We start from the raw sequence: 24,683 nt of genomic DNA, 5'->3' as shown, positions 1-24,683 counted from the left end.
GGACATTTTTAAGAAAAATACTGCATGGAAAGGTGTATCTGAGATCGCAGGGATTTTATGGACCCAGACAGACCGGCGTTTGCATTTTCGCCGGAGATAAACAGCCGCTATGGCAAACAGCACGCCTTGTTTCTCATTCATCTTTGATATAAAGCATTTTATGTACCGATTCCATTTATATATAGTCTTTTCCCTCCAAAATGTTTGTTTTTAGTGGCAAGAAAAGAGATTCGCTGTCAACAGCAATGGAATGGCATCCGTGAATGTCATTTATAAACGTTACTAGGCAACCAGTAGTGGGAACACCGACTAGCTACTTCACCGCCAGCCACTGGCGACTTGCAGCGACAAAGTCGCTGGCAGTGTGTACGCAGCTAAAGGCTTTTTCCTTTAGCTGCGTACACACTCCAGAAGGAGATAATGCAACAAAATATATTTTTAAGTAGAGCTTAAGTGCTCACACTGTCAAAAGTATATCACATAGTCAGATTTCATGAAAACAAATTATTGATCATAAGTCAATCATTGGCATACAGTTCACAGCAAACCATTTCACAAGAGAATTTGTCAATCAGTTGAAGATTTATTATGAGGGCTTGTTTAAGGACCGTCAATTTATACCTGCGTCAGTCATGCTTGTGTAGCGTCTTGGGTGTTGCATCATAAACATACAATTTTTAGGTCACTGTGTCAAGTTAAATATAGTTTAATACTTAGAAAACATCTTGAGATCTCTTAGTTCGGATTTGCGCTCCAAGTGTTTTGAACACATGAACGTAACGCATGTTTGTGTTGTTCTGCTGCTCAAGGGTGTTTTTCTTCACTGTATAAACTGCCACACAGCTGAAGTTTCACTTACTGCCCTCTGGAATAAACAGGTGGTACTACAAGCATTTCTCAGGAATCTTCCATATCAGTGCGGGCATTGCGATTAATTGTTTTTAGTCAAATGAATCGCACTGAATTAACGCGTTAAATCGACAGCCCTAATATATATATATATATTTATCATTAGAAAAGAAACTTAAAAGTTAGAAGTAAAGAACTGTTGAGGAGAGGCTGATAGAATATGTGCTTCAGAGGAAGATTTATGAGCGTTCGCCAGGAAACTGGATCTGCTCAAGTTTTGTAAGGTTTGTGTATTACATCTGTTAAAAAGAGATATTTGCAGACGTTATATGGTATTAGTTTTATTGATATTTGCTTTTTTATCATTAGACAATTCAATTAAAAGTTACAAGTTGAACTGTTGAGGAGAAAGCGAGAATGAAACTAGCACTTTAACATTATGAGCTAAAACATGTCTGTTGCGGCTCTGACATGCAGACCATTTAAATGAGACTGTGTCTATTTTTGTTGTAACATGATGACACATAACAACAAAATGAACCGTGACTGGTCGTTTTATGTCTCAGTCGCTTTACATACCTCAGTCGCTTCACATGCAAGCAGGCGATTCTCGGCACCCTCAAGAAACATATTGGCCAAACGGGAAAATGTAACAGTCTCTGTGATATATAGGTCGACCACTAGCATGTACATAGTTATAAAAAGTCTACACACCCCTGCTACACAGAAGACCCCATGTCCCTGCCCACACTCATGAAGATGGGGCCGGAAGATGATCCAGAAGCCTTCCTGGACCACTTCGGGCATGGCGCCGTGATCTGGGGTTGGCCACATGCACAGTGGGTGGCTAGGCTCAGTCCCTTTTTGTTCTTTAAAGCCCAACTTGCAGCTCAACACCTGCCGGTGGATCGTCTCCTGGTTTACAATGACCTGAAGAAGACCATCCTGTAATGGGTTGGTTGCAGTCCAGAGCAATTCCATTAGCTCTTCCGTACGATGAAGTTAGAGGGGACCGGCCGCCCGTTTGCCATCACCCAACGGTCCCGAGATGCCTGCTGGAAGGACCACGACGTCGAGGGAGATGTCGACCGAGTGGTGCTGGTGCAGCTGATCCATCGGCTACAGAAAGGAATGGCAGAGTGGGTCCAGTGCCACCACCCGGCATTGCTGGGGGAAGCTGTCCAACTGATGGTGTACCACAGGGTGGACAAGCCCTCTTACGTTCTCTCCCCTCCCCCTGTGTTTTCGCCAATCTCTTCTCCCTCTTCTTTCACTCTGCTCTCTTCCCACAGCCCATCCCAGTACCACGGAGGCTTGGAATCCCGCTGCCGAAGCCTTCTTCCCGTCCGCAGGGGTGCGCCTCACCCATCTCCTAATTCTGGGAACTAATTGGCTAGATGGGTTCTGCAAGAAAGCAGCCAGATGTGAAATATGTGATGTTTTTGCAGGGGAGGCTTCATCAACTCCACATCAGGATGATGTGGGGAGTGGGAGGCTTCAACCCTCCTGCCATTTGGGGGTTTCCTGAAAGGGATTTCCCTCTAGAGCAGTCTAGAGATGAAACCTCAGGCATGCCCTTGACCAAGTGAAAGTCATTGATGGTCAGCGTCTTCAGCCAAACTTCGCACTTTGATATCCTTTTTTTGCCATAATAAAACAGCGGTTGTATCGAGTGACGCAGGACGCTCAAACAAAAGAGAATATAACCCATCGTTTAATACTGCATCGAGGGAAATTCCAGGTGGCTCACTATAATCCGATGTCACTTAGGGGAGAGGAAAACACTGAACCGAATAATGACCCGGTTTTATTGGCCAGGCATTTGAAAAAGATGAATGAATGTAAATGGTGTCACGGCCGGCCCACAAGTCGCGACAAAGAAGGAGATGACACGTTAAAGTGGTGTGTGTTGTGGAAAATTTATATTTTACTTTAAGGCATTATGTGGATTTTCTTTCGATTCAATTTCTCTCCTCTAAGTATTTTCTTTTTCACCTGACAGGCACAGAGACACACACACACAGTAAAACAGATGGTCAAGGGAAAAAGCCTTTTGAACTCCTCAATATGAGTACGAGAAAGACAGAGTGATTATTTAGCCATAAATAAAGCCTTTCTGTTGAGTTTCACGGGTCACTGTCTTCAGGACAAGATAGTGTTTATATGGCCTTTTATGACCTCACAGATGTAAGGATCATGTGTGTTTTCGTCATGTGTGTAAAGAATGTGAGCAGACTATAGATTGTTGGATTGAGGAAGCTGACAGAAGAGAACGAAAGCAAACGATGAATGAATTGTGCAAAGGAATGAATGAGGATGTGTGTATAAAAAAAAACTGCTCCACCAGAGCATCATGCTACTAATAAACTGTGTGTTTGTGTTTTCCAAAATGTAACCGAGATTGTCTCTGCGCCGCCGGCATATAAACATCACTACCCCGTGGCGGAGCTGAAAGCCCTGAAACTGGACCACGATCTCGACTGCTCTCCGATCCGAAGACCAGCACAAGTAGCAGCACGAGATGCACAAGTGCAAGAATTCCCACGAGCACCTTCACCGCCAGTACAACAGGTGGCGGCAAAATCCTCAGTGCCATGGGCAACGAAGAAGAAAGGGAGAAGGACAGAGGGAATCAACCAAGTACGTGGGAAAGCCTTCTAAGTTATTTTCTAAAAGAACTGAGACCAGAACTTTCAAGAGGAACGAAGGCAAGTTACATAGAGTGGAAGAACGGGCGCTTAACTTCAGCCCTGATGCACGCTATACACGCCGAAGATCAACTGCAGGAAAAGAAAGACCGAAAACCACTCAAAATGGCAGTTGTGCAACGTGAAACAAACAAGCCTGAAACTCAACAAAAGGCGAGAGGAAGGAAATGGCGGTGCTATGTGTGCGCTACAAACAACCATACGCTCAGAGACTGTACCGTATGCAGAGTGTGCAGGAGAGACGGGCATTGGAGCAGTTTATGCCCGAATCTGAAGTCGGATTGAAACGAGAGGAACGGAGAGTGGAACGGAGAGGGTCTGGTTCGGGGCGATCAGTGGCTGACCACAAGACAGGGAAGTGACCATTTATTACTAACACGCAAACACAACACACACACAAACACATACACTGATTTACTCTCTGCTATCTGCAATGAAGAATCTGCTTGCAAATCTTTGTGTGTTTTGAGCAATGTTGTGAATGATGAAATTTTGAGCAGTGTTTCCGATGAATGTTTGAAAATGTACAAAAGCACAGGGTTTTCTCAAATGCCAAAAATACCCAATGATAGTCGAGGGAGTAATAATTAACTTTCTGGTCGATTCGGGAGCTTCAATTAGCACTTTACGACCATGTGACTTGCCATGTGTGCCGAAAATGACAGGAAAAGTGTATGAAAGCACTTCAGCTTCGGGCCATATGATCTCTGAACAATTCGCCGAGCCCTTAGAGTGTGAGACAGAGGGAGGTCGAACTCTGAAACACGAGTTTCTCTGGTCGGCCAATTGTCCCGCGCCTCTAATGGCCAGAGATTTAATGTGTGAATTAAATTTGATCCTCTGTGCTGATTTCTCCGGAATCAAAATTGAAGAAGCGCCACAAATTAAATGTTCTAAATTTGAGCCACAGTGGGCTTACGAATGGCAGATAAATGATGTTGATTGGGCAGAGATGATTTTGAAATTGGCTAAAGATCGAATAACACCAGTCAACACAGAGTTTATTACTCCTGATAGAATGCACTGTACGTCACATGTCGTAAACGAACGTGATTTACACTATGAAGAAACCTGGTTTAGTGGAGTGAAGAATGAAAGTGTGAAATTTGACAAGATTTTCTGGACAGAAAATGTGTGTGCGTTGTATGCATGTTTCAATGAAAAACAATTGCAGTGTTATTTAATAGCAGGACACAGTGTCCCTCATTTATCTGTGTCCAAGAGCACAAATAAACAGTGGGCAGAATTGGCGCTTTTTGTGAATGACTGTTTACAGGCTACAGACTGGGTTAAAATTGATACAGACATAGCACAGAGCAAAAGTGTTGGAGCATTTAAATCAAACTGTGATTTTAATGTGCAGGTTTTGAGAACTGTAACCGCTATTGTGAACAATGGTGTGACAAAACAGGGGGTGGGGGATATTTCTGCGTCAGAAATTGATATTTCTCTGGCAGAAATACCTTTAAAATTATGGGCAAAACACAAGTACGATGTGGGTTTGATAAAGGGATGCGAGCCGGTTGTAGTCACCCCAAAATCTGATTACAAACCGTGTCAGGCGCAATATCCCCTCAAACGTGAGACATTGCAGGGTGTAGCGGAGCACTGGACGCACCACAGGATCAGCCCCAAATAAAGAGAAACGCCAGCAATGCCTTTTTACTTTTGTGTGTTTACTGCAAGCATAAAATGGGACAGTGTTACAAACATCTGTTCTGGATTGACAATCTCTCTTCAGAGTGCTTCCCGCAAAACTCCATATTACAAGATGTATTTTCTTTACAGTATCTTAAATTGTTCCATTTAATAAAATGCATAACACCAAAGGCATATTTTTTATGTAGAACTAATAACTAATTCTGAAAGTTAATGAAACAATAATGACAAAATGAATGCAACAACTCATACCTGCAAGCATAAAATGGGACAGTGTTACAAACATCTGTTCTGGATTGACAATCTGCAAATACATCATTCAGTTAGTACATTGTCCCATATTTCTAATACGCAGGCAACTTACAATATCAAAGAAACAATTCACAGTTTCAGCTTCTTAACACACATAACATGCTTTAAGTCATGAACTACATTACCCAAAATGCACCGCTGATTACTGGCGCGCATTTCACTCGGTGCAGACAGATTAACCACTCTTCTCATCAAAATGAAATTAAGTGAAACCCAAATCAACATTAACAGGCATCCTCATACCCATGAAAACCAACACAGAGCATTAACTGATACTTAAAATGTAAACAGTTCATAGAAATATGACACAATCGCACGTTTAAAGCAATACAGTTTATGTACTATATTAAACATGAAGAACCATCTATTTAACACACAACAGGGTCACCAACAGTATTACCACCATATTTTGTTCTGATTTCATAATAACTTCTATTTAATATGCTCTAAAACCTTGTTTGAATTGTCCATTAACGGAGAAAGATACCTCTCTTCAGAGTGCTTCCCGCAAACTGAAGATTTCAACACGTGAGGAATATACCATTGATTGAAGAAAGAGGGTTCATACCAAATCAGTAACACAAAAGAACACAACACATCTTTCTAATCAAACTCATGCAGTACAGGGATGTAGTGCTATTATAATGTTCGATAAGCACAAAGACTAATTGCTGGGCGCTGTATGTTAAATTAAATGCTGGTGTTGATTTAATATTCCAATACTCCCCCACCTTAATGAAATGTGGATCATCCCTTGCTCAATCTCTCTCTGCATCTGATTGAGAAGCAACCCATCTATTTAACAAAGTTTGATGAATTATAAATTTTTCACACCATTACAAGGGCATAATGCCAGTATTTGATTCTCTGTTGAAGGAGGGAATAATTATACCATGCAATGATTCACCAGTACGCACACCAATTTTCCCTGTATAAAAGATCAGAGATAAGGGTCAGCCAACAGAGTGGCGATTTGTGCAGGATTTACAGGCTGTAAATTCAGCTGTCATTGCCAGGGCAGCAGGAGTGCCAAACCCTTATACTATTTTGTCACAAATTCCGCAAGATGCAACGTATTTCACTGTGGTGGATTTAGCTAATGCTTTCTTTAGCGTCCCAGTGGAGGAAAAAAGCCAGTTTTGGTTTGCGATTGATTTCAATAATAGAGGCTATACGAGATTGTGTCAGGGATACTGTGAATCCCCAACTATTTATAACGAGGCCCTTCGGAGAAGTATTGAGCCTCTGACTTTGACGGCTGGAACGGCTTTATTACAATACGTTGATGATTTATTAATTTGTGCCAAAGATAAAACTACCTGCATTTCTGACACTGTGACTCTCCTGAAGCATTTGGAGCAGGAGGGGCACAAAGTCAGTCTTTCAAAGCTGCAGTTTTTGAAACAGGAAGTGACATTCCTGGGGCATGTTATCAAACCTAATAGCAAAACACTGTCTGAGAAAGGGGTGCGGGCCATAAAAGAGGTGCCAAAACCAGTTACAAAGAAACAAATGCTGTCATTCTTGGGGATGTGCGCTTACTGCCGTACGTTCACTCCTAATTATGCCATTTTTGAACAGCCCTTGCGAGCCCTAACGACAGGGAAAGGGCTGAGGTCATGTGACAGACTTGTTTGGACAAGTGGGGCTGAGGAAGCGTTTGATAACATGAAAGTGCAATCATGCCAAACATAACTGTGAAAAGATGCACAACTTTGAATCCTGCCACCCTCCTGCCCACACAGGAGGATGGCGAGGAACATCATTGTTGTCTGTCAGCGCTCGAACAGGTGTGCACACCACGTCCAGACCTTTTAGACGTACCGTTGGATAATTGTGACAATGTCCTGTTTGTTGATGGGTCTGCGTCAAAAGATCAACAAACAGGACAGAATAAAGTTGGTTATGCAGTAACGACTGAATTTGAAACTCTGATGTCTGGAAAATTACCATCACATTATTCTGCGCAGGCAGCTGAACTGGTCGCGCTGACTGAAGCATGTAAGCTGATGACGGATAAATGTGTGACGATTTACAGACTCGCGTTATGCTTTTGGAGTCACGCATGACTTTGGTGCTTTGTGGAAACACAGAAAGTTTTTGAAATCAGATGGGCGCCCGATACTAAACGCATCTCTAGTATCGGACCTCCTCGAGGCCATTCTGTTGCCAGACAAAATTGCGATTTGTAAGTGTGCAGCGCATACTAATGATAAAGGTTTCATTTCAACAGGAAACGGCAGAGCTGATATGGCTGCAAAAGCAGCGGATCAGACTAAAGATACTAGTAAAAGCGCCACTTGCGCACAAGTCGACATTAACTTCATCATTTCTCCTTGTTTACAGAGCATGCAGTCTTTTTCCACAGGAGCTGAGAAAAACACCTGGAAGGCGTCAGGCTGCAGCCTTGTAGGTGGAGTGTGGACATCAGTTGATGGAACGCCCTGTTTACCCAAACATTTCTTTCAACATTATGCTAAATTGACGCATGGTTTAGATCATGCGTCAAAAGGGGGAATGATTGCACAAATGAAAGAATTGTGGTTTACCAAGGGCTTCACAATATTCGCTGAGAATTTTTGCAAAAGATGTGTTATTTGTAATACACACAATGTGGCACGAGGCGTTAAAACACAGCTGGTATCCCAGCCAGCCCTAGAAGGGCCGTTCGAGTACTTAATGATGGATTTCATTGAATTAACCCCTTGTGGGAAGCAGAAATATTGCCTGGTAATGGTTGACATGTGGTCCAAATGGGTCGAGGCCTTCCCAACCTCGAAACAAGACGAGGCGGCAGTAGCCAAGGCTCTGCTGACTGAGATTGTTCCGAGATGGGAAATTCCAAGAAAAATCAGTTCCGACAATGGAACACATTTTGTCAATGAGGCAATAAAGCAGGTGGGTCAGTTCTTAGGAATTGATATGAGACCACATTGTGCCTATCGAGCCGCCAGCGGAGGCGCTGTGGAGCGTGAGAACCAAACTGTAAAGAACAAACTGGCAAAGTGTTGTGAGGAAACCGGACTCTCATGGGTAAAAGCACTCCCAACTGTGTTAATGTACATGAGAATGAGAAAGAGAGTAAAAACAAATTTGAGCCCATTCGAAATTCTCTTTGGTAAACCACCATTCATGGGAATAGAGGGGGGAAAACGCAGGATTCCATCAACGGATGTGTGTGAAAATGTGTGATGTTGAATTACTGCAAAGAAATGTCGTGTCTGTTATCCAACATGTCTGTGCAGGTCAAAGCTGGCCAGGGAAGAGTTGCTGAGACGTTCCTGCATAAGATCAGGCCGGGGATTACATGGTAATTCGTGACCTGAGAAGGAAGAACTGGAGGGCGAAATGGTGGCGAGGACCGTACCAAGTCTTGATGACAATACACACGGCAGGGAAGGTCGGAGAGAGAGCTACTTGGGTGCACGCTAAGCACTGCAGGAGAGTTCCACCCTTATCGGAAGGGCAACAGGAGGAGGAGCCTAAGCAGCAACAACAACAACAAATTCAACAACAAGTTCCAAGATCGAGCCCAAACACCAGGTGCAAGTGTCAGGTCACTCAGGAGGAGTGATAAGGCCGGTGTAAAGAATAAAGCTATTTGTGCAGCCATAACCAGAGACATTGATAAGTGATGAAATGAGGCAACTGAGGGACGCAGTCATTCAGAACCGTTTAGTTCTTGATACACTTACGGCAGAAAGGGGCAGAGTCTGTAAAATGCTGGGGGTGTCTTGTTGTTTTAACATTCCTGATTACAGTGATAATATAACCCACATAATTGAACACATGAGAGAGGCCGTAAAATAATCTGAAAGGACTGAAAACCAGTGGGCCGGGTGGATTATGTCTTTATGGGGAGGATGGATGTACTGGGTAATAGAAACTGTTTTGCCAATTGCAGTGTTAGGAATTCTGATTCTGTTCTGCTTGCCATGCATTATGAGATGTATTTCCAACTCAGTACAGAGATTGGTCAGGGCTGGGACGTCCATACAAACAGTAAAACTGACCGTTTATCCAATAGATGAGACACACAAATGTGATGATTATGAGAGTGACGAGAGTGATGCTTTAAACTATGTCTGAGATGACTGAGGATCTGATTCTCAGCCAGGAAAAGCAATAACAATGTTCAAGTAGAGTGATCGGGTATACAAAAATCAGACATGAAGAGTATAACTGTGATGTAAAGACTTGAAATGATTGTAACCATTTATGGGTTTGATGTTGAGTAATGTTTTATTTTTATTTTGTTATATTTTATTTTTAGTCAAAACTAATGTTAATGAAAACCAAATCGTTTATCAGAGAATGATAAAGAGGAGGAATTGTTGTGGAAAATTTATATTTTACTTTCTTTAAGGCATTATGTGGATTTTCTTTCGATTCAATTTCTCTCCTCTAAGTATTTTCTTTTTCACCTGACAGGCACAGAGACACACACACACACACAGTAAAACAGATGGTCAAGGGAAAAAGCCTTTTGAACTCCTCAATATGAGTACGGGAAAGACAGAGTGATTATTTAGCCATAAATAAAGCCTTTCTGTTGAGTTTCACGGATTCAACAAAGGACCACTGTCTTCAGGACAAGATAGTGTTTATATGGCCTATTATGACCTCACAGATGTAAGGATCGTAAAACCCGGGGGGGGCTTAGAAGAGCCATTGGTATTTCTAAGACCAGTTAAAATCCGGTTTTAGTGGGATCAGTGGAAAATTACGGAAGAGGGGACTTTGAGGACGGGGATATAAATAGGCCATGTGTTTTCTGTGTGAGTTAGGGTTTTTGTTCCTACTGCGAGGTAGTTGTCGCGGTATTTTTGTGAACAAACCTCTTTTAAAAGAATAAACTATCTTTTAAAATATAATTTGGACCTTCACGTCTCTTATCTTGATGCATATTTGTTTAATGATTGTTTTTGCCACAACATGTGCAAAAAGGAATAACATTTATTAAAGTAAAAGTAATACAGTAAGAGAATAGACCAAAACAGGAACAAGACAATAACTAGGACAACAACAAAATGGCACGAGGGGAGAGCGCGGAGTCACGACCGAAGGGAGCTGCTTTAGTTTGCCGGCATCAGCTCTAGCACAGGTGTAAACCATCAGTCATCATGACGTCACTCACTCCAACTCCAACTCCAACCTACAAAACAAGTGACAAAAACAACCGAACCCACACAATATGACCCACACTGGGGTCGTAACAATGGTGACTGAGAATATCATTCAGCCTAAAATCTCTTTATGTGTTCCACAGAAATAAATTCATGTCGGTTTGGAACAACAGGAGGTCAAATAATTATGACAGAATTTAAGTTTAGTTCAGCTTCTAGGACTTGATGTTAATATCCCTAATAATCAGCACTTCCTTGTTTTAAATGGGGAGAGGGGTAAAAACATCATCAGGGTCTTCAGGTGGGCATCCTCCTTCACCGGTGTTTCGTTGATAGGCCCACGACACCTCCAGAGGACTCAACGGCAACACCTGGCATCCCAGATGAGCCCCCTTCTGCTTTTACTCCTCTTTATTGTACTTTGCAGTCCAGTTGGGGTCCTTCCTCTTTATCCAGATCCACCTGCTGCTTCGCTCTGCTGCCTTCGACATTGATTTGATGGATTTCCTGAAGGCCTGTCCCTGAACTCCCACCCTCTTCAGGAGGCTGGCTATATATGTGGCCACAAATCCTCTACATCCAACTTCTACCGGAAGTACCCGTGTACGCCAGCCTTGTTGTTTTGCCTCAAGAGCTATATCGGTGTACTTCAGCTTTTTCCGTTCATACGCTTCTCCCGCTGCAGCCTCCCATGGTACAGATAGTTCCACGATGAACAGGGACTTCTGTGAAGTTGACCACAATACAAGATCCGGCCTGAGCTTGGTGTTTAAAATCTCAGGTGGAAACTTGAGTTGCTGATCTAGATCCACTTGCATTTTCCAGTCCCGTGCGGCATCCAAGGGGGTGCTATCCACTCTTGCAGCTGGTTTCACTGGGCCCTGCCCTGCTCTCACAAAGGGGATAGTGGATGAGTGTCCAGATGTTGGGTGAGGGAGGGCATTAATGGAAGATCGCCTTCCTTCCAGAATGAATGCCAGTTGGCGTAGGACTTGGTTATGCCTCCAGGTATAACGGCCTTGGGACAGACTGATTTTGCAGCCAGTGAGGATGTGCCTGAGAGTTGCTGGGGTTTGACAGAGAGGGCATGCTGGATCATCTCCAAACCACTGGTTAAGATTCTTGGGTGTCGGAAGAACATCGTAGGTGGCCCTGATGATGAGGCTGATTTGGCTTCCTTCCATCTCCCACAGATCTTTCCAAGTGAGCTTATGGTGCTCCAGGTTTTCCCAGTTAGTCCACTGTCCCTGCTTGTCTTGTGACACTGCCTTTGCACATCTCTCTGCTTCCTGTTGGTGCCGGACCTCTGCAACTACCATTTTTCTCCTCTCTGCAGGTGTTGCCTTGTGCCATGCAGGTCGACTTGTCCCTAGTCCAAGCCCACCTCTTCCTTGTTGCACCTGTCCTACTATGTCTCCATGTCTCAGTGCGGATTGTGCTTGCTTTACAGCATCAGCTGGGGTCAACTTCCTCCCAGTTGCCAGTCTGGGAGGAGCTGTTCAGTATGGCTGCATCTTGAGACTCTGCCAGGGTCATGCTCATCCTCACTTCAGGTGCATTTACTGTATATTCTTCGTTAATACAAAACAGTATTTAAGAGTGTACTAACAGTTTTAAAATCTATTAATTTCTCTGTGATGCAGAATCTTCTACAGGATCACGTGAGTATCAGTGTATAAATGAACAAAACACTTTACTAAAGTTAAAATCTATAAAATATGAAAGTGATTTATTGTGAAGTTGGTCGAGTGAAGTAGTCAATGTAAAATAAATAAAGGGAAACTATATAAATTCTCCTAAAATTTAACCTCACAAATTTTAACTTAAAGGAGACCTATTATGCCCCTTTTACAAGATTTAATATAAGTCTCAGGTGTTTCCAGAATGTGTCTGTGAAGTTTCAGCTCAAAATACCCCACGGATAATTTATTATACCATGTTATAAATGCATCTTTTGGGTGGAATCAAAAACACGTGGATTCCGTGTGTGTCTCTTTAAATGCAAATGAGCTGCTGCTCCCGCACCCTTTACAGCTCATGCTTCGGTTACTACAGAAACAACAAATCAGAAACTATATGACTGACAGCGTGAATACCGGAGTGCAGGCAGGGCTGGACTGGGAAGAGAAATCGGCCCGAGATTTTACATGGCAATTGGCCCAAATGTTGAGCGGGGGAGTGTTCGCTGTCCTTTTCTGCATATCACGGCGCCGTTTTGTGGTCCGTTCTGTATAACGCGTTGGCTCATTTTAGCTTATCGCAGCCCATTCTGCCCGATGGCCAGTCTACCCCTGATCGGCCCCAAAGTGCGTTGGCCCACCGGGAAAATGCCAGATTACCAGCCCATCTTGTCCACCGCATCTTCAGTGGCTCTGATGCCGGGAGTGCATGACGACTCTTATGTTCACTTTTACAGCCAACAACAGAACACTTATGACACTTACGAAGCTGAGACATTATGACTCTTGCATAAGACCAGTAACAAAACAAACTACATCAGATTATAATGAGCTTCTTTTACAGTCATTAAAATAACAAAGCGATAAAAACAACATGCACAGAAAATATACATCAAAGTAAATACAAATATCACAAATGAAGTTAAACAAGTTGAGCCACATACCGAACTGAGCACTCAAACTTTCAGATCTTCTTCTTCTTGATGGTAAATGGTCTGCACTTATATAGCACTTTTTTCTAACCTCAGAGGTCACCAAAGCGCTTTACACTGTGTCCCAATCACCCATTCACACACACATTCATACACCAATGGTGGCAAAGCTGCCATGCAAGGCGCTAACCTACCATTGGGAGCAACTTGGGGTTCAGTGTCTTGCCCAAGGACACTTCGGCATGTGGAGTCATGTGGGCCAGGATTCGAACCACCAACCCTGCGATTAGCAGCCGACCCGCTCTACCACCTGAGCCGCAGCCGCCCCTATGTTGATGTTCTTGTTGATTTTTTTATTGGTGGTTCACATTCTTATATTGTGCTTTATCTACTGTGAGTAATGGATCAGATACTTTCCTACTATATAAATTACATCAATGATGAAAAGAAATTCAGATTACATTAATCTTTTTCTGTGAGACAGCACAAAAAAGAAAGAAAAGATGACTGAAACAGGCAAATTACTAGCAATAATTACACAGTGTTTGTCTTGTACAGTGTGAACTTTAAAAATGCATCTTTTAAAACCAATGATCATTTTCACATGCAAATGAGCATTTTGGCAATCATGTGTCAAATTGTCCATTGTTGCCAAAGGTGAGCTGCAGGTTCACCACTACCGGTGAAGAGCTGCAAACATCTGGCAAACATTTGCATGTGGAAATAATGAGTGGAAGATTTGTGGCAGGTTTGCATCTTGTTTGCTAGAACTAGATTTTTTTTAGGGTCGTTCAGGCTTTCAAGAAACAGGAAAATTTCACGACTTTATATAATTTAACGTGTAGGACGTTTGAGTTGAAGGGATGTGCATGCAGATATAAAATCAGTGATTAAATGAGCAAAGTTTACTCACTAAAATGAGGTGATTTCCTATTAAATCAATGTTTGGATATAGCAATATTGTGGCACAGTGGCTTCACTGTTATGACGTCATCAGTTATCCAGTTCTATAATGTAAATGGACAATAACTATATTATAAATTGGACATATTGACTGAGGAATGTTGTTTTGATGATATCACAATCAGATCAGTTTGTGACCTTCCCACTTCAAAACTGGTTCCGGTGCCGGTGGCTGATTGTCTCAGAAGCGGAGGCAACTGAGGTTCATCACCCGGATTGAGGCGTGTAATTGTGCCACCATGAGGAATTAAAGATCAATGGGAATTGGACATGTCAAATTGGGGCAGGGGCGGAGTGGGGCACTAAAATCCACCGGAAAATTCTTACCGCGACCGCCCACCACCGCCCAACGCAACACCATCCCCCATATAATGTATGTCAATTTAAAAAAATAAATCTATTTTTTTTATCTGGATGAAGACCCAGATTATGCTATGTTTCTTGAATTCCTCCATCTGTTCTAACGCCAGCCAAGTCTAAGCATTTGGGAAGGATTTAACGGAAATATGAAACCTGATCACTAGACGGCACTAGACAAATGCACATTATTGACAAAAGTGTAGGTTTTATGCTACGTTCACACCGGACCTTGAATAGAGCGTCAGGCGCGAGTGATTTCAATGTTAAGTCAATGCAAAGACGCGTTACGTGCGTAAAAACGCGAATGAGGCGTAGAGCGTGGCGCGGTAGACGCGAATACGCCTCATTCGGCGTCAAGTTCACGCGAATTGAGCGTCTGGCGCTGCTAGCGCGAATGGTGCATTTTGTGCATTCACGCCGTTTGACGCCAATTCGCGTCTGCCGCCCGAGTTGACAAATCTGAACTTTGGCGTCAATTGCGCGCGTTAACCAATCAGGGGCCTAGCTGCCTGCTGTCACTCAGGAGGTAAAGTACAATACTACATATTGCTTACAGATAGAGACATGACAGTATCATTTTTAGGTTATAGCAGTTAACCGAGTAACGTTATCACTAGAAAGAGCACTACATATTGCTTACAGATAGAGACATTATCATGTCTGCCAAAATAATATTTTATTTTTTAGGTTAACGTTACAGCACTTAACTGAGTATCACTAGAAAGAGCACCAACAGTGGTATCCGTACCACACAGTTTGAAAAAAATTGCTAGCATAGCGTAAATTAACATATATTTAATATACTGTATTTAACATTTTATATACATTTACTAACCGAAGACAGATGGACAGGCGCTCCGCAGCTGGGATAGAGCGCCTGTAGTTGGTGTCCTGAAGGGTGATCCTCGCTCCGATGCGGGACAACAGGTCATCAAACTGGGCGCGGGACAAGCAGAAGACCGCTGAAAGCGGCCGTCATCCAGGCGCAGCTTCTGGAGCAAATGATGAAATTCGCCGAACTGGGAACTCCTCCGGAGGGTCTGGTGGACCCAAGTACGGCGACGACGACCCATACGCCGCTGTTCTGCTCTCCAGAGCAAATACAGAGCGGTGACTCTCTCCACGAATGCTCGATCAACATGCAGCCATCTTGTAAAAAGATGGCCGTCAACGGGTTTCGCCTCCGACGCGCGTCACGCGCGTAAATTTCGCTTCACACTTTTGTTTTTACGGCGTCAATTTTGCTCTTGACGCGAATGGATTCAAAGTGGTCAAGCGTATAATTAGACGCGGTAGGCGCGAATTTGACGCGCTATTCGCGTCCGGTGTGAACGTAGCATAAAGCTTTTATGGGTTTTCTATTAATAAACAGATGCTGAAATGTAACATCATATAGACATTGTCAATACAGGCCTAAACAGGCCATTCAACTGCTATACATATCAATCTATACATTCATAATTTCCAGCCTTAAATATGAACATATTTTTTGTATAAATCAAAGTAATAGCATTGTATACACATCGAAAGGAACTAATGATAGCGCTAATGCAATACAACAAGCCAATCAACCACTGGAAAACCAGGCACTTTCAATATATTTGTAAGGAACTATAGATATTTAAGTGCAGTATATAGAAAAGGAAGTGTAGACAATGCCAACCTAATAACACAGGTAATTAAATAAATGGAAAATCAGGCACTTTGAATAAGGTTTGTAGAGAACTATTACAGTATATACATAGTTCCAAAGAGTTCCACAAACCATTTATCAGGGATTTTGAGTAGCCTGGGTTTATAGTGAACTATAGACCTCTGATTATATACAGAGATAATTGTCCTTCTCTCAGGGGCACAGAGAGTGGTGTCTTTACCTCAGGGGCACAGAGAGTAGTGTCTTTACCTCAGGGGCACAGAGAGTGGTGTCTTTACCTCAGGGGCACAGAGAGTAGTGTCTTTACCTCAGGGGCACAGAGGAAGTGTCCTTCTCTCAGGGGCACAGAGAGTAGTGTCTTTACCTCAGGGGCACAGAGAGTAGTGTCTTTACCTCAGGGGCACAGAGAGTGGTGTCTTTACCTCAGGGGCACAGAGAGTAGTGTCTTTACCTCAGGGGCACAGAGAGTAGTGTCTTTACCTCAGGGGCACAGAGGAAGTGTCCTTCTCTCAGGGGCACAGAGAGTGGTGTCTTTACCTCAGGGGCACAGAGGAAGTGTCCTTCTCTCAGGGGCACAGAGAGTGGTGTCTTTACCTCAGGGGCACAGAGAGTAGTGTCTTTACCTCAGGGGCACAGAGAGTGGTGTCTTTACCTCAGGGGCACAGAGAGTGGTGTCTTTACCTCAGGGGCACAGAGAGTAGTGTCTTTACCTCAGGGGCACAGAGGAAGTGTCCTTCTCTCAGGGGCACAGAGAGTGGTGTCTTTACCTCAGGGGCACAGAGGAAGTGTCCTTCTCTCAGGGGCACAGAGAGTGGTGTCTTTACCTCAGGGGCACAGAGAGTGGTGTCTTTACCTCAGGGGCACAGAGAGTAGTGTTTTTACATCAGGGGCACAGAGGAAGTGTCCTTCTCTCAGGGGCACAGAGAGTGGTGTCTTTACCTCAGGGGCACAGAGAGTGGTGTCTTTACCTTAGGGGCACAGAGAGTAGTGTCTTTACCTCAGGGGCACAGAGGAAGTGTCCTTCTCTCAGGGGCACAGAGAGTGGTGTCTTTACCTCAGGGGCACAGATGAAGTGTCTTTCTCTCAGAGGCACAGAGAGTGGTGTCTTTACCTCAGGGGCACAGAGAGTGGTGTCTTTACCTCAGGGGCACAGAGAGTGGTGTCTTTACCTCAGAGGCACAGAGAGTAGTGTCTTTACCTCAGGGGCACAGAGGAAGTGTCCTTCTCTCAGGGGCACAGAGAGTGGTGTCTTTACCTCAGGGGCACAGAGAGTAGTGTCTTTACCTCAGGGGCACAGATGAAGTGTCCTTCTCTCAGGGGCACAGAGAGTAGTGTCTTTACCTCAGGGGCACAGAGGAAGTGTCCTTCTCTCAGGGACACAGAGAGTGGTGTCTTTACCTCAGGGGCACAGAGAGTGGTGTCTTTACCTCAGGGGCACAGAGAGTAGTGTCTTTACCTCAGGGGCACAGATGAAGTGTCCTTCTCTCAGCGGCACAGAGAGTAGTGTCTTTACCTCAGGGGCACAGAGGAAGTGTCCTTGTCTCAGGGGCACAGAGAGTGGTGTCTTTACCTCAGGGGCACAGAGAGTAGTGTCTTTACCTCAGGGGCACAGAGAGTGGTGTTTTTACCTCAGGGGCACAGTGGAAGTGTCCTTCTCAGCTGGTCCATCCTCTCTACTCTCCACATCCCTCTCCTCATCTGTTTCTGTTTCTATTCTGGACCCTGAGGCTTCACTCTGCCTTGCATTGACCGACAAAGCATCTTCATCTATGTCTGGTTAAGATGAGGTAAAACAAAAAGGTAACACATTACTTACAGGGGTGTGCATAAGACTGACATGACACATGGCATGAATATGAAGAAGGTTTGATGTATGTTTATGACAACTGTCATGAAGTGTCATTCGCTCAATTATGACATTTTTTGAGGTGTCTTTATGACAATTTGACAAACAAAAACATCAAAAACCTGTCATTGTCTTGGTAATGACAACTTGACATTACCAAGACAACATAAATTGTCTCGTATACTTTTCTTGACCTCAACTACAGTGGCACAAATTGAATTTGTCATTAAAAGTATTAACACTTAATGAATTTTTAATGACAAATTCAATTTGTACCACAGTAGTTGAGGTCAAGAAAAATATTCATGACACAGTTATAATGGCCACATGACAGCCAATGTCAAAACCAATCACATGACAGTTCAATGTAATGTTAACCCATAAAGCTGTGTTTTTTAAGTTTGATAATTAATCTGCTATGTCATGTTTATGACATTTATGACAATTTATGTTGTCTTGGTAATGTCAAGTTGTCATAACAAAGACATCTCAAACTTTGTCACATTTGCATTAAAAATGTCATAATTGAGCGAATGACACTTAATGACAGTTGTCATAAACATGCATAAAACCTCCTTCATATGCATGACATGTTTCATGTCATGATTATGAAGGTGTCATGTCAGTCTTATGCACACCCCTTCAAGTGTTACCAATGAGTTGCATATGAATAATCCACACTTATGTTACACTAAGACAGCATGTCTTTCCAATATAATGTCTCATTCTCCATATGTTGCAATCATTACATTTCCCTATAATATTTCACTAATGAACTTCTGCATTTTGTTTAGTCTTCCTCTGTTGTACCTATAACATTGTGCAATGTGTGCACACCTGTACTTGTAGCATTGTCTGATCATCAGCATCATCGCTGGGCTGAGTCTGACTGAATTCTGAGACTGTGTGGAAAAAACAGAACAGGCACACATACAAATTAAACTTTTTACAGCATAACGATAATTGCATTTTCCCCTGATAGTATATAGGCTGTGTGTTAGGGGGTAAACAATGCACCCCCACCTCCCAACCAAACCAACTTTCTTTTTTAAAGGTCTGGCTATGCTGCACTCACTGCACATGAATTTCAATGTTAACATTGAACATTTTTGAATGCACTATCTGTGTGAAGAAAATGAATGTGTTCCAATCTTCCAATACACTGTTAATGCATTATAATATTTTCCATTCAAGACAGAGAAAGATCAGATAGGACATGTCCAGGGATACATGCATGTCAATTGATGTTGACACATCTAGATGTGATATAAAAATGATCAAGACCTATTTATCTTCCCCCACATCATGCACAATAGAGTCCTCTATTGTACAAAGGCAAATCTGGTGAACAATTTTGGCAATTTCAATTTAAGGGAAAGCTAATTACATCACCTAAACCATAACATTTCAAAAATCGCATGTCCTTTAGATGTGATTAAACATGCATTGCCAAAATCGAGTCAAGCTAGAATACAATACAACTCATTAGATTGTAAATTCGATGTTGACCTCATTCTATATTGCATTGGTGTTGTAGAGGCTTTTGCACTGTTAGGTTCTGATTGACTAATGGATGAGTAAACCCCCCTGGGTGCCTGTCAGAGCACAAATGATGAGGAGACAGATGTTCAACTTAATCACTGTGTATTGATGGTAGATGAATGGACCACAGAGGTAAATTCAGTGATGTACATAAGGATATGGTTTTGTAGTCTGAAAACAAGAAATACAATAAAGGTAATGAATAAACTGAATATATACACAATAACAGGCATTCATCATTACATTAGGAAACCAAAATATTCTTAATTCACTTGAGTGACATTTCTGTACCAAATATACAGTCTAATAAACAGAAACAAGGGATTTTACTGGATAACATAAGCGATTAGTGGGTGTTAATAACATACAATTGCCATGTATGAATAACATCATAGCTAACATGAAAAGCATTCCAACAAACATGACTCTAATCACTTGTTCGGGTGATAACAGTTTAACAAATTAACATTGTATCATCAAGACATCATGAATAACCAGTAACAATGATTTGCATATTAATAAAGAATGAATCATCACACTTTAAACATTATTAGCGATCTATTGAACACAGAACGATCGCTTCAGGCCATGTCCGGGCATTTACATACGACACGGAATCATATAACACTGTTCAGATTACTGTTAACACAAATATGTTATAAAGACTTACTTTGAGGTCAATTACTAACATCTGGATGTTACATCTGCATCAATCATCACGAACAAACAGGAATAAACATATTTTCAGATAACAGCTCAGATCACACAAACAGCCGATAGCAGCAGGTCAACTAACTATAATGCTCACTGCGGGACTGTTACCATGGCTACGGTTTCATATCAAAGGAGCCTTTATAACAATTGGCATTTGCCTAACACTAACGTCAATGATTTAGAGGCCCGCTAACTGTTTTTCTGTCAATTCACCTGCAGCACTTGTTGACGCCTGATTTCGGCGGAATAAATCCGTAATTCTTGAGCACTTTGATGCATCCTCCTCCAGCATCCGCTTCTTCTTCTTTCTGGCCTTTTCGGCCCCTCCTTTCTCTTCTTGCCTTCCATGGGTAACTTTAAAACAGCAATCAACCACGCTAATCCTGACTGTCAAAAAATGTACTTTACCTCTAACTTGCTCGCTTTCTCTCTGTTTGGCGCATCCCATTATCTTTGGGTCATGCCATATTGCCATTAGACAAGGGGGCGCTCATTTATCTCCCTATATTTCTGTAAATAGACTTGACCTGCAATCGGTTCATTGGATAAACGCATTCCCAGGAGGCTTTTTTTTCCATTCTACGTTAATTTAAGAACAAACAAACAAAATATATTGTCATTTTTTTTTATTTGTGACCATGAAAGTTCTGTAACGGCGCCCTCCCGCTCCGGCCACGTATGTCTCATGGCCGTTTTGGATAATCTGTGGGCCGGGTCGCGTAAATTCATCGGCCGGCCGGCCAACCGGGAAAAGTCCCGATCGTCCCGATTGCCACTCCGCCCCTGAATTGGGGAGAAAGGGGGATAAAATTGTATATTGAATAACTTCTAGAATCATCATCTTTGTTTCATTATTAAATAACTGCTATAAGTTTATTTTGCTGTAAAAATAAAGGTATATGAAATGTTACTCCTGCCCCTTTAAGAGTTAGTTTCCTTCGGGATGTTCAACTCCTCTCTCAGTCGCTTTTCAACTATTTCGACGCATCAACACTCCAGTCCAGCAGGAGGCGGAAATTCACCAGAAGTTGCAGAAAACACAAGAAGAAGAAGAAGACCTGAGATCCACAACACCGTTTGAGCGCTAAAATCGGTACGTGTTTTGTGTGTTTTACATTGACAGATTTAGATTTTTCTGTGCATGTTGTTTTTATCTCTTTGGTGTTTTAATGACTTTAAAAGAAGCTCATTATCGTCTGATGTAGTTTGTTTTGTGAGAAAAACAACAAAACAGTTGAGAACCAGTAGATTATTTACACTTTCTGTCTGTCTGTGGCTAAACTCAAGCACTTTAAATTAAGATTCTCGTGTTGGCAGATATACATTTTCATTTTGATATGAATTTAATCTGCCCGTTTGATCCTATTATTAAATAAAGTCCGCTGGAAATGTCAGAGGTTTTTGCTCTTTAATGTGTTTTAATAACAGCATCATTCTTTCCTAACAGTGAGGAGCAATCTCACTGTAACAATAACCCGAAACTGTCATTTCAACATAATTGTGTTAAAGATTATTACCTGTAAAATTGTGTCTAATTAACTCATATATTCACAAAAAAACCCTGTACCCATGTAAATTTTTTTACTCTTTTTTTTATTTATTTTTTTATTATGTTTTGTTGATTTTACCTTTACTTTAGTGTGTAATATAGCTCTTTGTGCATGTAAAATGTCCATTGAATATTCTTGCTTTAGTGATTTTACATTGAAAATTTAATTAATTTTTAAATACATTTCTAAATTCAAACTGCACTCCAAACTAAATGAAAAAGCTATTAAAATAATGAAGTGATCAAAATAATATATATATCATTAAAACAAATGTGATGCCGACCTTGACTTCGATACCTGTTCCTAAACTTTTTTTCGATACCAATTTTATAAAATCTTTTTTAACAAGATCTAAAAAAATATCAACTAACTGAAAAAAATAAATAAAACCAAAGTTTTTTTTAGGTAATGTACGTAACATTTTTTTTTCAGTTAGTTGATTTTTTAATTTTTTTTATAGACTCGAAGAATCTCCTGATCCTTCTGGTCTCCTCATGCAAGGGTTGGCAGGGCCAGAGGCTATAACATTAATGTGGAGAGGAAAAAAACAACAACAAGAAAGCTAAATTGTAAATTCAGCCAACCCTAATAACAAGTATGGTTTATCAAGATTGTTAGTGTAATGTGAGTTAAACTTGATCAGTTACTGTCAACCTTAAAGCATTTTTAGCTTTAGATTTAGCTAGCTATCTACAGCATACATCCAAACAATATCTAATGTTACGTAGGTCCCAGTTTATAGGACTATGTCACTGCACACAGAAACGTTAAGTTAACATGTACACAAGCATGTACCACTACAAGTTAGCCGATTTATTTTGTTGGTTTGTTTGCTAAATATTAACTTTACCTGTCGGAGTCCCAGTCATAGCGGCGCTGCATTCATCAGTAGTTTTGGAGGACTCGTGTGGTGGGCATGCTGGAGGAGGACTTGATTTGTCATGTTGACGGTCTTGGCAGCAATTATCTTGTCGCAAATGTTGCATCACGTGCTGTTGGCATGGAGCCTGATGAAATTTAGCCACACTTTTGATCTTTTCCACATCTTTCACATGTATGGGGTTTGAGACGCATACACACTACAGCCTCACGTGTGAACCGCATCTCTGGACATAACCGGCATACAATATTGTTTTTCCTTGATGTCTAAACACAGCCAATCACCAGCACTTTTAGATTTGGGCACATCTAGCATGCTACATGCTTATCGTTGATGTGATGAAACCCTAGTTATCGAAATTGGGTACCGAACGACAAGACATTTTTCGATACTCGATTGTTTAGAGGGAATTCGGTCTGTGCCTAAAATGTATCAAACTCAATATATATATCAAAGCCCTATATATATATATATATATATATATATATATATATATATATATATATATATTATATTAATAAACATTTACCATCAGGCAAGAATCCGTCTAAACATGCATGTGGAAAATGACTTACACAAATTAAGACATACAAAAATTCTAAATGTAAACATAATAAATATAATGATGATAATAATCACTGAAATATAAACCATGGTTCGAGGTGAACTTTTTTAAAAATTATTTTATATATTTTGTAATTTTTTACAGGCTGCAGAGTTGCGTTCATAATGAACTGCTCTGTGGAAATGAAGTGAACTGAACTCAATGTACCTCCTGACTTGGATATCTGAGGTCATTTACAGCATTCTCATAGATGATACTGTTCTTGCAACAAAAAAAATCAGAATACAGAAACAAAGTAAGAGTAAGAACCCTTTACATGGCGGGTGTTCCACAAGACTGCACACCTCCGTACAAGCAGACATGGGCATAGATTCTTTTCTGTCATCTGTTCTTAATAATATAATAAAGAGTGTTTCATTAAGTGTGTGTCTACTGGCAAATTATATGTAATATTAATTTGATAATGATAGCCTAATAATAATAATAATTTAATACATGGGAAAAGAAGCTTGACACGGTCAAAGGTATCAGCTATATGCGATCACTCTGACCATCGTCGATTCCCGAGATCATAAACTGTCGGCACAACCCTAATGTGCATTTTTCTCTCAATAAACAAAATGTTCAGACCGTCTCCTTGCTGGTTTTCTTGACACATAAACATTACATCTTTTGCCTGTGTCACTGCTGCTCGCATCATGCGTGCGCTTGTAAAATAAATATTTTAAAGGCTCGTTATTATGGTTTGGTATTTCTTTGCTAACACTGTTCTACATTACAATGTTACTTATAACAATCTTTCTCAGCCCAGGAACTTAAACCATTTTCTGATGCCCCCAAAATATATATTTAAGTAATTAAAATAATATCATAAATATTATCATAGTTGACTAATGGCTTAAACTATCGACTACTAGTCGACTAGGAAAATCTTTGGTCGGGGGGGCCAACATTTAAAAAAATATATATTTTGCTGGATTTTTTTAGTCTTTTACCGGAGAAAGTTGGTGCAGTTCCCACTATTTTGGGACAATCTGGCACTTCATGATAACAACCTGTAAGTATGCTTGATTATTTGTGGATTTATCTGCTATAGAGAGTTAAAATGAGGAATTTTGTGTTGTAACAACGGTGTACAGTACACCCAGTGCACAGCTGTAGGCCTCTGCTAACCTGATAGCTAATGTTATTGTGTTGAAATAGTTTTGCTATTCATGGTAGTCCACGGCTAACTTGATCACTAACTGTGAGTAAGCCTCTGTTCTTCGTTCATATCTCGGGTGAAAAAGGTTCGGCTACACCGATTTCAGAAAAAGATGACTGATTTAGATGCACTACATGTCT

General features: G+C 41.5%; 2 protein-coding genes across 10 annotated transcripts in view; both read left to right on the top strand.

Moving 5' to 3' along the window:
• LOC127625014 (zinc finger protein 501-like) overlaps positions 1–24,683 on the top strand; it is a 169,253-nt gene that overhangs the window by 53,894 nt on the left and 90,676 nt on the right. The window lies entirely within an intron of this gene.
• Positions 1–24,683, top strand: part of LOC127624992 (zinc finger protein 501-like) — a 231,025-nt gene that overhangs the window by 133,708 nt on the left and 72,634 nt on the right. Inside the window, exon 1 of one of the 9 annotated variants that reach the window (XM_052100009.1) lies at positions 21,380–21,437. The exons of 7 other annotated variants lie outside the window; for them this stretch is intronic. The gene's annotated coding sequence lies outside the window, so the exon portion shown is untranslated. Of the gene's footprint in view, positions 1–21,379; positions 21,438–24,683 lie in introns of those variants that run through there. One more of the 9 variants, XM_052100003.1, reaches the window with a different exon arrangement.

Source organism: Xyrauchen texanus, chromosome 31 (assembly GCF_025860055.1).
Source record: "Xyrauchen texanus isolate HMW12.3.18 chromosome 31, RBS_HiC_50CHRs, whole genome shotgun sequence".
NCBI classification, from domain to species: domain Eukaryota; kingdom Metazoa; phylum Chordata; class Actinopteri; order Cypriniformes; family Catostomidae; genus Xyrauchen; species Xyrauchen texanus.
Note: the sequence above shows the minus strand (reverse complement) of the source record. Positions and strands in the feature narration are given on the sequence as shown.